Genomic DNA, 11,125 nt, shown 5'->3' with positions numbered 1-11,125 from the left:
ATCCTTGCCTTTGCTTCACAAAGGACACCGAGCCCTGGCTCCCACAGCTCACAGACACAGAGCTTTTGAGTGCTCACGATGCTGCTACTGTTTAACCTTGAACAACTTTGCAGTTTAACTCTGGGCAAAGTGGTACAGAATATCCACCTCAGTGGGCTATTGAGAATATCAAGCCAATTGAAAGAGAAATCTCACAGGACAAAACTTAGTGTCATGTTTTGTGCTTTAAAAATAGATTAGAAAATTAGAAATAGGAAAAAAAAAACCAGAGCTTTACCTTTGAAATGGTCAGTACAGCCACATACACAGCATAATACACAGGAAAGACAGGAGCCCAATGATCAGGATGCCTCCCTCTCCCTTCACACTAGGACCGTCCCCAGTTCCCAAGGACTCCTTGTTAGAGGAAGTACATTTGTATTAGTCACAGTTCTCTAGAGTCATAGGACTTATGGGTAGTCTCTATATAGTAAGGGAATTTGTTGATGACTTACAGTCTGTAGTCCAATTCCCAACAATGGTCAGCAGCAGCTTTGAATGGAAGTCCAAGGATCTAGCTGTGCTTACTCCCACAAGGCAATCAGGCAAAGGAGAGAGGAGATCTTCCTTCTTCCAATGTCCTTATGTAGGTCTCCAGCAGAAGGTGTGGCCCAGATTAAAAGTGCGTACCACCATACCTTTAAACCCAGATGACTTGAACTCAGAGATCTCCCTGTCTTAATCTTCTGGGATTCATAGCCACTATGCCTCAAGATCTCCATGCCAAGATCCAGGTCAGAAACTTTTATCTCTCAGCCTCCAGATTAGGATCACAGGAGAGCCTTCCAATTCTGGATTGTAGTTCATTCCAGATATAGGCAAGTTGACAACCAGGAATAGTCACTACAACATCACTGTGGGAGTGGGCTTTGAGACACTCCTCCTACCTGCCTGTAAGCCAGTCTTCGCCTAGATGCCTTTGGATCAAGATGTAGAAATCTCAGCTCCTCCAGCCCCAAGTCTACCTAGATGCTGCCATACTTCCTGCCATGATGATGATTTCCTGAACCTCTGAAAATGTAAGCCAGTCTCAATTAAATGCTGTCCATTATAATAGTGTCTGGGTCATGGTATCTCTTCACAGCAGTAAGACCCTAAGATATTCTCTACCTCTCACATCGACTACTTCTTCCTTATCTCACGTTTTCTGTTTTCACAATTAGCTTAGATAATGTCTGAGTTCTGGTCCATTCTATAGTAGTTTTGTTGTTCTCAGTATTATGATCATTGCTTACACATTGGGGGGGGGGGGAGCCTGAAATTGAATATTATTTGTATTTCTAATTCTTGTATGGTTCAATGATACTAATACAATAGTTTGTTTAATCCTCACAGAGTGGTCCTGGGAATTGAGGCTTCAAAAGTAGGTTGTTCAATGAGACAGTTTCCACCCCACCTCCAAAAATGCAGATTCACAGATCATAGCACGGACACACTGGAAACTTGCAAAGCCATGTGACTTCCAAAAGATCACAACTACTCAAGTCAGCAGTTCTGAAACAGGTAACATATAAGATGGAGATGTCAAATGTTTACTGATAAACACAATCAATGACCTGGAGGAGGATACAAACAGACAGGTAAACTCAATCAATGGCCGTGAGGAAAGTTAGCAACATGGAGGAAATCATAAGCAATGTTGGTAAAAAATTAGAATGAAAGAAAAATTCATCAAGGAAGTTGAGGGGTTGCAGGGTGAATGGGTGGGGGGGGGTTCAAAGGTATGACCCTGACAGGCTGCCCATGTTCCAGTGATGGACCTCCACCAAAGCTCGCACCAGCATCACTTATTGGACTCAGTGTGGGGGGTTGAGGGGGAACAAAACACAAAACACTGCATGCAGTGTGGAAGAAGTAGCAGGGCGATACTGTAGAAATTGGAAAAGAGGGGTCATGGCTGGCTTGGACCAGATACATTGTGACCTTATATGAGATTCTCAAGCAATAAATAAAAGTATGCTTTTAAAGTTTTGGAAATGAAAACTCAAGGAATCAAGTGTTAAAATCACAATAAAAAGCTTGGTCAGTACACTTCATCTGGTGGGGGTGGGGGGAAACAAATGTGGAAGGTAGAGTTGACAAAATACCACATTCAGACATTAGTAAGTCAAAAGGGGGGGAAGGAAGTTTGCAAAAAGAACCAGAAAAACTCTTAGATATTACTGAGATAGGATTGTGGATCCAAACCCACAGCACAGGAAAAGGAACTGAGATAAACACAGAAAGAATAGAAAATACATCCAATGAAAAGATAGTAGAAAAGTTACCAAAAAGAGAAAAATCGACATCTTAACACAAGAAGCATTTATAGCTCCCAGCAGACAGGACTAAAGAACCATTGACACATTATAGTCAAGGTGTCAAAAATATAAAACAAGTATGTTAAAATCTACCAAGAAAAATGCCAACTCATCTATAAATGCAGAAACGACAGAATAATATAGATCTCACTTCAGCAATCCTCAAAGCCAGGAAAGGACAAAGTGATATCTTTCAATACTTGAAAGTAAATAACTGCCAACCAAGATTGCTTAACAAACAGCGTTATCTTTTAGAGTTGGCAGAGAAATAATAACATTTCGAGATAAGCACAAACTAAGGCAATTTCTGACCACCATGCTAGCACAGAGATACAGACAAGTAAGAATGGATGATCTCAAACAGGAGAACCCTAGAAGGAATAATTTTCATGGGAGAAACAGATGAACAAAGGACCTCTAGAGAGGAATCCATCATGTAGAGAACAGTAAGTCAGCAAACCCCTAATGCAAGCAGGGATGAGAGTTAAATAACAAGTAATAATCCAACCAACCAGAAAAACAACCATCAAAATTACAATAATAAATAATCATCTTCTAATAACAATCTTAAATATAAATAGCTTAAATTCACTAATGAAGGAACCCAAGCTAGGTGAATTAGTTAAAAAAAAAAAATCCAATGGCTGGGCGGTGGTGGCGCACGCCTTTAATCCCAGCACTCGGGAGGCAGAGGCAGGCGGATTTCTGAGTTCGAGGCCAGCCTGGTCTACAGAGTGAGTTCCAGGACATCCAGGGCTACACAGAGAAACTCTGTCTCAAAAACCAAAACCAAACCAAACAAACAAAACAAAACAAAACAAAACAAATCCAACTATTATTATTTTTGAGAAACACACATTGCTGGTAAAAAAAAAAAAAATACCCACAAACTAAGAGTCAAAGGGTGAGCTAACAGAAGCTGTCTTGGTTAGGGTGACTACTGCAGTGATGAAACACCATGACCAAAAGCAACCTGGGACAAAAGGGTTAATTTTGTTTATATTTTCACAACATAGTTCATCATTGACAAAAATCAGGGAAGAAATCCAAACAGGAACTGGGAGTTAGGAGATGATGCAGAAGCAGTGGAGGGGTACCACTTGCTGGCTTGATCCTCATAACTTGCTCAGCCTTCTTGGTTTTTTCTTTTCATAGTCGACAATGTGCTTTACTATAGATCTCAGATTTATACATTTCACATATGCTTTTAAAGCTTCAATTAACAGATCAATACAAAATACTATACATATATACAAATATATATGCAGCAGCAGTGGTTCTCAGGCACAGGATTTAGGAGGAGAATGGAGGGAGTCTTTCCTTGGCACATACTGTCAACCATGAGAGTGGAACGTGTCCTTCTGACTTAACTGCCTTGACTGAATTTTACTATGGCAAACAGTTCAAACATGTATGCTACTGCCCATTGGAAGGATGAGATTTGAAGTTCATAGCCTACATTTTTTGAAGTCTTTAAGACTTAAATGCTTACTTTCCTCCTGATAGAGCTGCAAGATTCTATAAACATAGTATGCCCACAAAATGTCTGGAACACCTGCCTAAGAACCACTGCCTATGGTCATTCAATGTCCTCAGGCCTCACAGAATGAGGTAATGGTAGGATGGATTTCTTCTCAGTGTCCCTGGAAAGTGCTTTCCTCATCTCATAGGCATCCTCATCAGGCTCCCCATTGCTGGCTGAGTAGTAAGTACTCTATGACTGTCCTGTAGACACTGTAACCCAACTGCCTGTACATGCTGACGGTAACTTTATTGGATACTCTTATGAAGAGATCAACAAAAAATCCACTGTTTCTTTCTGAAATTTCCTCTAGTAACTCCATAATTTTAGCAGCCAAGCCAGGACAGTGGAAATCAGGATGGACAGAAGAGCTTTGACATGTCCATGCCACTCTCCCCTAGCTACTGAGCCTTCTGCTTTGCCCATAATATAACTCATTAGTTCTCTGCCTGGTGCCTCAGCAACAATGAAGTACTCTGGCCAGTGCATAAGTAGAAAGGAATCCCATAAGTTTCTGTAAGTGGATCCACATTAATATTGCTGAAGCAGAACAGGTAGTCACAGGTAAAGGCCCAGAGCCATTGTGCCGCTCCTCAGCCTTCTTTTTTTATAGCACTTAGAACAACTAGACAGAGTTAGCCCCACCGACAGTAGGCTGGACCTTCACCCATTAATCACTAATTAAGAAAATGTCCTACAATCTTGCCTACAGCCAGATCTTATGGAAGCATTTTCTCAGCTGATATTCCCTCTTCTCAGATAACACTTGCTTGTGTCAAGTTGCATAAAAACTAGCCAGCACAGAATCCAAAACCAGCTGGAGCTGGCACAGCTAATCTGATATTTGATAACATAGACTTCAAATCTAAATTAGTCAGATGAGATAAAGCAAGCCACTACATATTAATAAAGGGAACAATTCTCCAAGGAGATATAATAATTGTAAACATTATTACCAAATGTAGGACTTCTAATTTCATAAAACAAGACTAATGCATGTGAAAGGACAGATAGTGTCTAAATACAATAACAGTAGGTGATTTTACAGCCTACTGTCCTCTCTAGATAAGTCACACAAATTATAAATTAACAAAGAAATCTCAGAATTAAAGAGTATCAAAGAATGACTTAGTTATGTTTCTGTTGCTATGCTAAGATACCGTGATCAAGGCAACTTATAGAAGAAACAGTTTATTAGGGATTTACAATTTCAATGATTGAGTCCACTGTAGTGGTGAGGATGGCAGCAGGCATAAAAGTTTATATCTTGAGACACAACCACAAGACAGAGAGGGCTAACTGGGAGTGTCACTGACTTTTGAAACCCCAAAGCCCAACCTCAGTAATGTGCTTCCTCCAACAAGGCCACACCTCCAAATCCTTCCCAAACAGTTCCACCAATGGGTTACCAAGTATTCCAATACAAGAACTTGTGGTGGGAATTCACAGTGAAAATATCACACAAAACATATAACAGCAGATATTCTGTCAAACAAGATAACAACATACATTCTTCTCAGCAGTGCAGGAAACCTTCTCTAAGGCCAGGAATCAAACCATACCAAATGTAAATAAATCAAAATAATTTTTGTCTGTTATCTTAGTAAAATGAAACTAGAAATCAGAAAAAAGGAAACCTACAAAAAGTGCATACAATTATGGAGCCTGAACAGTATACTCTTGAATAATCAGCGGGCCACTAAAGAAATCATAGAAAAAATTCCTAGAAGCAAATGGACATGAAAAGCACAACCTACCCCGATCATTAGGATGCAACAAGGAGTGCTAAAAGAAAAGTTTATAGCTGTAAATGATTACATGAAAAATCAGGAGTTTCAAGTAAGCAACATAATGATTCACTTCAATATCATAGAGAAACAAACACAAACACAAAAGGAACCCTAGTCACAGTATCTTAGCACAGCAACAGAAATGTAACTAAGTCATTCTTTGATACTCTTTAATTCTGAAGTAAGGCAAGAAGTAAAAAGATCATGGCTGAAAATCAGAAAATGGAGACTAAAAAAACTTATATAAAATCAATCAAACTAGGTGTTTGGAGAAAATAAAAACAACAAAAACATTTGTAAGGATTAGTCAAACTAACCCAAAAAAAGAGAGGACCTCCATTAATAAAACCAGAGAAGGAAGGGGATGGTTCCCAGTGAAATCTAGATGATTCACATTAGGAAATACTTTGAGAGCATATTTTTAAAACCAAACCCAGAAATTCTAGAAGTAATGGATAAATTCCCAGATACATGTGACCTACCAAATTGAGGATATAAACAACTTATGTGGATCCAAAAGCAATCAGCAAAATTAAAGCAGGAATAACAGTTCTCCCTCCCCACTCCTAAAAACCAGGACTAGATGGATTCACTGCCAAATTCTGCCAAACTTTCAAAGAACTGGTACCAATGCTGCTCAAACAGAACAAGGAGTCCTATCAAATTCAGGCTGCAAAGCCAGCATTGCCCGTGTCTTGGGGTTACTACTGGTGTAATAAAACACCATAACAAAAGCAAGTTGAGGAAAGGGTTCATTGACTTACATATTCTGAATCACAATCCAATGAGGGAAGCCAAGCCAAGAACTCAAGCCAGGCAGGGCTCTGGAGACAGAAGCTGATGAAGGAGACACGGAGGGGTGGCTACTTCATGACTTACTCAGTCTGCTTTGTTTAGAAGCCAGATCCACAAACCCAGGGGTTGTCTCCACTCAAAACAGGCCAAATGACCTTGAAGAAACTAGGAATAGAGAAAACATATCTCAACATAAAGAAGGTGATGCACCATAAACTGATAGCCAAATGAGAAGCCAAAAAAAAAAAAAAAAAAAACCAAACAAACTAAGAAGCTTGCCTCAAAACTGTGACAAGTCTAGGGTACCTATTCTTCAATTCTTATTTTATATGCCACTTAAAGTCTTAGCTAGAACAATAAGAGAAGACAAAGAAACAAATAGGAAAAGAAGGTATACTATCCCAATTCATAGATAGCATGATCCTATAGTTAAAATACCACCCCCCAAAGATTCTACCCCTGAAAAGACTTCTTACCCCTGATAAACATTTTCAGCAAAGTAGCAGGATATAAGATCAATATATGAAAGGAGGCTTGAGCAGGAGGACTGTGAGTTCAATACCAGCCCGGACTACATAGTAAGTTTGAGGCTAGCCTGTACAACTGCTTGTGGACGTTGTACATCGTGGTGCGCACTAGGCTCCGCACCACGATGTACAACGTCCACAAGCAGTGCGCCACCACGCCCGGCTTATGTGGTATGTTTATGTTCATGTGCACACATGTTTGTATGAGTACAGGCATGCTACAGTATGTACATAAAGGACAGAGGAAATCTCAGCTGCTGGTCTTCATCTTTCACCTTGTCTAAGGCAAGGTCTCTGTTCTCTTCTATCGTATATGCCAAGCTGGTTGACCCATGAGCTCCCAGAACCTCCCCTCTTTCTATAAGGGTTTCAAACTCAAGCCCCTGAGTTGCACAAGCACTTTACTTGATGAGCCATCCTTCTAGTCCAATATAGAATTTTTAATTAACTCTATAAGATGCTTGAAAACTAATCTGAAAAATAAAAGCCATAGGATAAATGGTAAATTTTTTAACCAAACTTTAGTGCTACATACCAGTAATCACAATATCTGGGAACTGTTTGAAGCAGAGGGCTAGGCTAGGCTAGGCTAGGCTACATAATGAGGCTTGGCCTTAAAGTGTGTGTGTGTGTATGTGTGTATGTGTGTACATGTGTATGTGTGTAAAAGAGTAAGTGCACATTTGCCTGACAGGTTACAAATGTTTGTTAAAACCAAAAAAGTGTGAAAATGCCACAAAATATTCAAATGCTATTAATTTGTCTCCTTAATTTCCATTGTATTTCGTTTGTCAATCCATCCAGAAATAGCTAAGGACTGCCTTTAAATCTAGCTGCCACCAAGAGCTATAAGAGCACAGATGTGGGCAATGCTTTCTCTAGAGTTCACACCTCAAGTCCTCCACACATGCCAGAAGGGCTTCAGCAGACTGTCTCATTACAGTGCATGTCTTTTTCCATTCCTTACACCAGGAACTAGATTTAGCATCATATAATGTTAAATTTTTGGTAATCCAATATGCAGTTCGTTGTTTTCATTTCCACTTCCCTAATTATGCGTGACAAAGATTGATGGTCTCTTTATTCAGATTGTTAGCTATTTGGGTTTCCCCTTCTGTGGATTCCTATTAATATCCTTTGCTCATTTTTCTAGTAGACTTCCTAATATTTTCTCTCAATGACTTGTAAGAATTCCTTGTATTATATATTAATCTCTTGTCAATTCCTCTTTTATTTTGCAAATATCTTCTATCAATCTGTTACCCATCTGTCAAATTTGTCTATAGTTTTCTTCATTAATCAAAAATCCTTAATTTGTACGTGACCAAAGGTCTAGACTTCTTACAGTAGATAACAAAAGAAAGACCATAGAGAGAACTTGACAAACACATATGCTCCCTGACTTCCAGGGGAGTTACACTGCAGTGAGCCAATCATATTGAAAAGATCTTAAGTCAATGATGCTTTGAAACTGTTGATACAGTGGTGCACGAGGAAAGATGCTTGTTTCTACTGCATCCTCTCTTCCATGATGCTCTGCCATACCACAGACCCATAGCTCTGGAGCCAAGAAGCCAGGGATTGAAACCAGTAAGCAATAAGTAGAAAAGAGCTGGGAATAGGGCTGTCTGATGGGGGAAGGTTATTGGCTTTGTCCGTGTTCAGCCAAAGCCTCCAACTTTTCAATATTTATATGTAATAGTGTTTCCTGGTGGCATTGAAAAATCAGCTGCCCAGTTAGTCAAAGGAAGTGATTCGGTTTAGGGCTAACTACTTCATTTTCTGGTTTCCCTAGTGAAATCATTGGAATTGTTAGAAAGGGATGGTCTTTGGGGACTTTCTAAGGAGCAGGGAAATGATTTGCAGACAACCCCAGCCCCAGGTAATGCCATACTAAGTCCAGCTTAGTATGCCTGAAAAAAGAGCAGTACTCTATGGCAATAAATGTTGTAAAGATCGATAAGACACAGGCTAAGAGTGCTGCCTACAGTTATGAAACAACCTAGGGTTTATAGGGTAGTGTTAAGGGGATTCTTAACTTCCTTAACATGTACCTAAAGATGTTGGTAAAAAGAAAATCAAGGAACTTACTGTGGGCAGAGTAAAGGCAAGCAGAGAAACAGCTCACAGGTGACTATATCTAGGAGATGGTTGACTTCACAGTCTATGCTTCAGGCAGCCTTTTCAGTGGCAACAAAATCCTGAAAAGGACCCATGAAGTGGCAACAGCTTCTGAAATAGACCCTGTTCCAGTTTTTTGGGACCCACATGATGGCTAAGCTGTACATCTGCTATACATTAGCAGGGAGGTCTAGGTCCAGTCTGTGTATGTTCTTTGGTTTGTGGTATATACTCTGAGAGCCCAGTTTGACTCTCTTGGTCTTCCTGTGGAGTTCCCATCACCTTCAGGGCCACAATTTTTCTCCTACTCTTCCATAAGAGTCTATGAGCTCCATCCACAGTTTGGCTGGGGTTATCTATAGCTGTCTGAGTCAGCTGCTAGGTGGAGCCTCTCAGAGGATAAAATGCACCTGTCTGCAAGCATCACAGAGTATCATTAATAGTGTTATGGATTGGGGCTTGCCCATAGAATGAGTTTTAAATTGAGCCAGTTATTGTTTGGCCATTCCCTGTCTCTACTCTATCCTCTGTGCCTGCATTTCTTATAGACAGGATAAATTTAGGGTTGCAAGTTTTGAGGATGGGTTGGTGACTCTATTCACTCCACTAAAGTTCCTATCTGGCTACAGGAGGTGGCCTCTTTGGGTTCCATATCTACAGTGTAGTGAATCATAGCTAAGGTCACCCCCATTGATTCTTAGGTACCTCCCTTATCCTTGATATCTGTCTTCTCCTGGAGATGCCACCATCTCCTCACCCCCATCAGTTGTAGATTTCCACTCATTTTTATGGCCATCTAGCCATTTCTCCTGTCATTCCCCATACCTGATCCTGAACCCACCATTCACCTTTCCCTCCCTCCAAGTTCCCTCCCTCCATCTGCCTCTTATGACTCTTTTATTCCTCCTTCTAAGTGAGATTCAAGCTTCCTCACTTGGGCCTCCCTTCTAGTTTAGCTTCTTTGAGTCTCTGGAATGTAGCATGCCTATCCTGTGTGTTTATGGCTAATATCCAGTAATAAGTGAGTATATACCATGCATATCCTTTTGGGACTGGATTACTTCACTCAGTATAATATTCTCAAGTTCCATTCATTTGCCTGCAAAATTCATGATGTCTTGGTTTTTAGTAGTTGAATAGTATTCCATTGTGTAGATGTACCACATTTTCTTTATCCGTTTGTCGGTTGAGGGACATCTAAGTTGTTCCCAGTTTCTGACTATTGAATATAAAGCTGCTATGAACATAGTTGAGCAAATGTCTTTGTGGGATATTGGAACGTCTTTTGGGTATATGCCCAGGAGTAGATAGTATAGCTGGGTCTTGAGATGGAACTACTCCCAGTTTTCTAAGGAAATGCCAAATTGATTCCCAAAGTAGTTGGACAAGTTTGCACTCTAACCAGCAATGAAGAAGTGTTTCCTTTGTTCCATATCTTTGCCAGCATGTGTTATTTCTTGAGTTTTTGATCTTAGCCATTCTGATCTATGTAAGATGGAATTTTATACTTATTTTGATTTGCATTTTCCTGATGACTAAAGGGTTTGAACATTTCTTTAAGTGCCACAAACATTACCATTATAATCTAGCCATTATACTCTTTAAGGTTCTCCACACCCTGTGTGTATGTGAGTGTGTGTGTGTCTGCACACGTGCATGCACATGTGCATACATGCACAAAAGACAGAGGATAATATCAAGTGTCTTGCTCTGCCCACAAACATGCACAAAAGACAAAGGAGAATATCAAGCGTCTTGCTCTAGCATTCTGTCATATTTTCTTGACACAGGGTGTCTTGATTTGAACTCATGTCTTCATATTTGCATAGCAAGACCCTTACCTATTGAACCATCTCCCCACTTGAAATTTTAACCTAACAGAATTTAAAACTGTATATGAATATTTATCCAAGCTTTCTTCATACTTGCCCAAGCTCAAAGACAACCAAGATGTCTTTTAATGAAAAAACGAATGCACAGCCATGGTACATCCAGGAAATGAAATATTAGTTAGCACTAAAAAGAAAAGAG

General features: G+C 39.9%; 1 pseudogene; it reads right to left on the bottom strand.

The window, feature by feature from the left end:
* Positions 1-3,918: 3,918 nt before the first annotated feature.
* On the bottom strand, positions 3,919-9,890 carry LOC110301492 (annotated as a pseudogene).
* Between the last annotated feature and the right edge of the window lie 1,235 nt (positions 9,891-11,125).

Source organism: Mus caroli, chromosome 9 (assembly GCF_900094665.2).
Source record: "Mus caroli chromosome 9, CAROLI_EIJ_v1.1, whole genome shotgun sequence".
In the NCBI taxonomy this organism is placed as follows: domain Eukaryota; kingdom Metazoa; phylum Chordata; class Mammalia; order Rodentia; family Muridae; genus Mus; species Mus caroli.
Note: the sequence above shows the minus strand (reverse complement) of the source record. Positions and strands in the feature narration are given on the sequence as shown.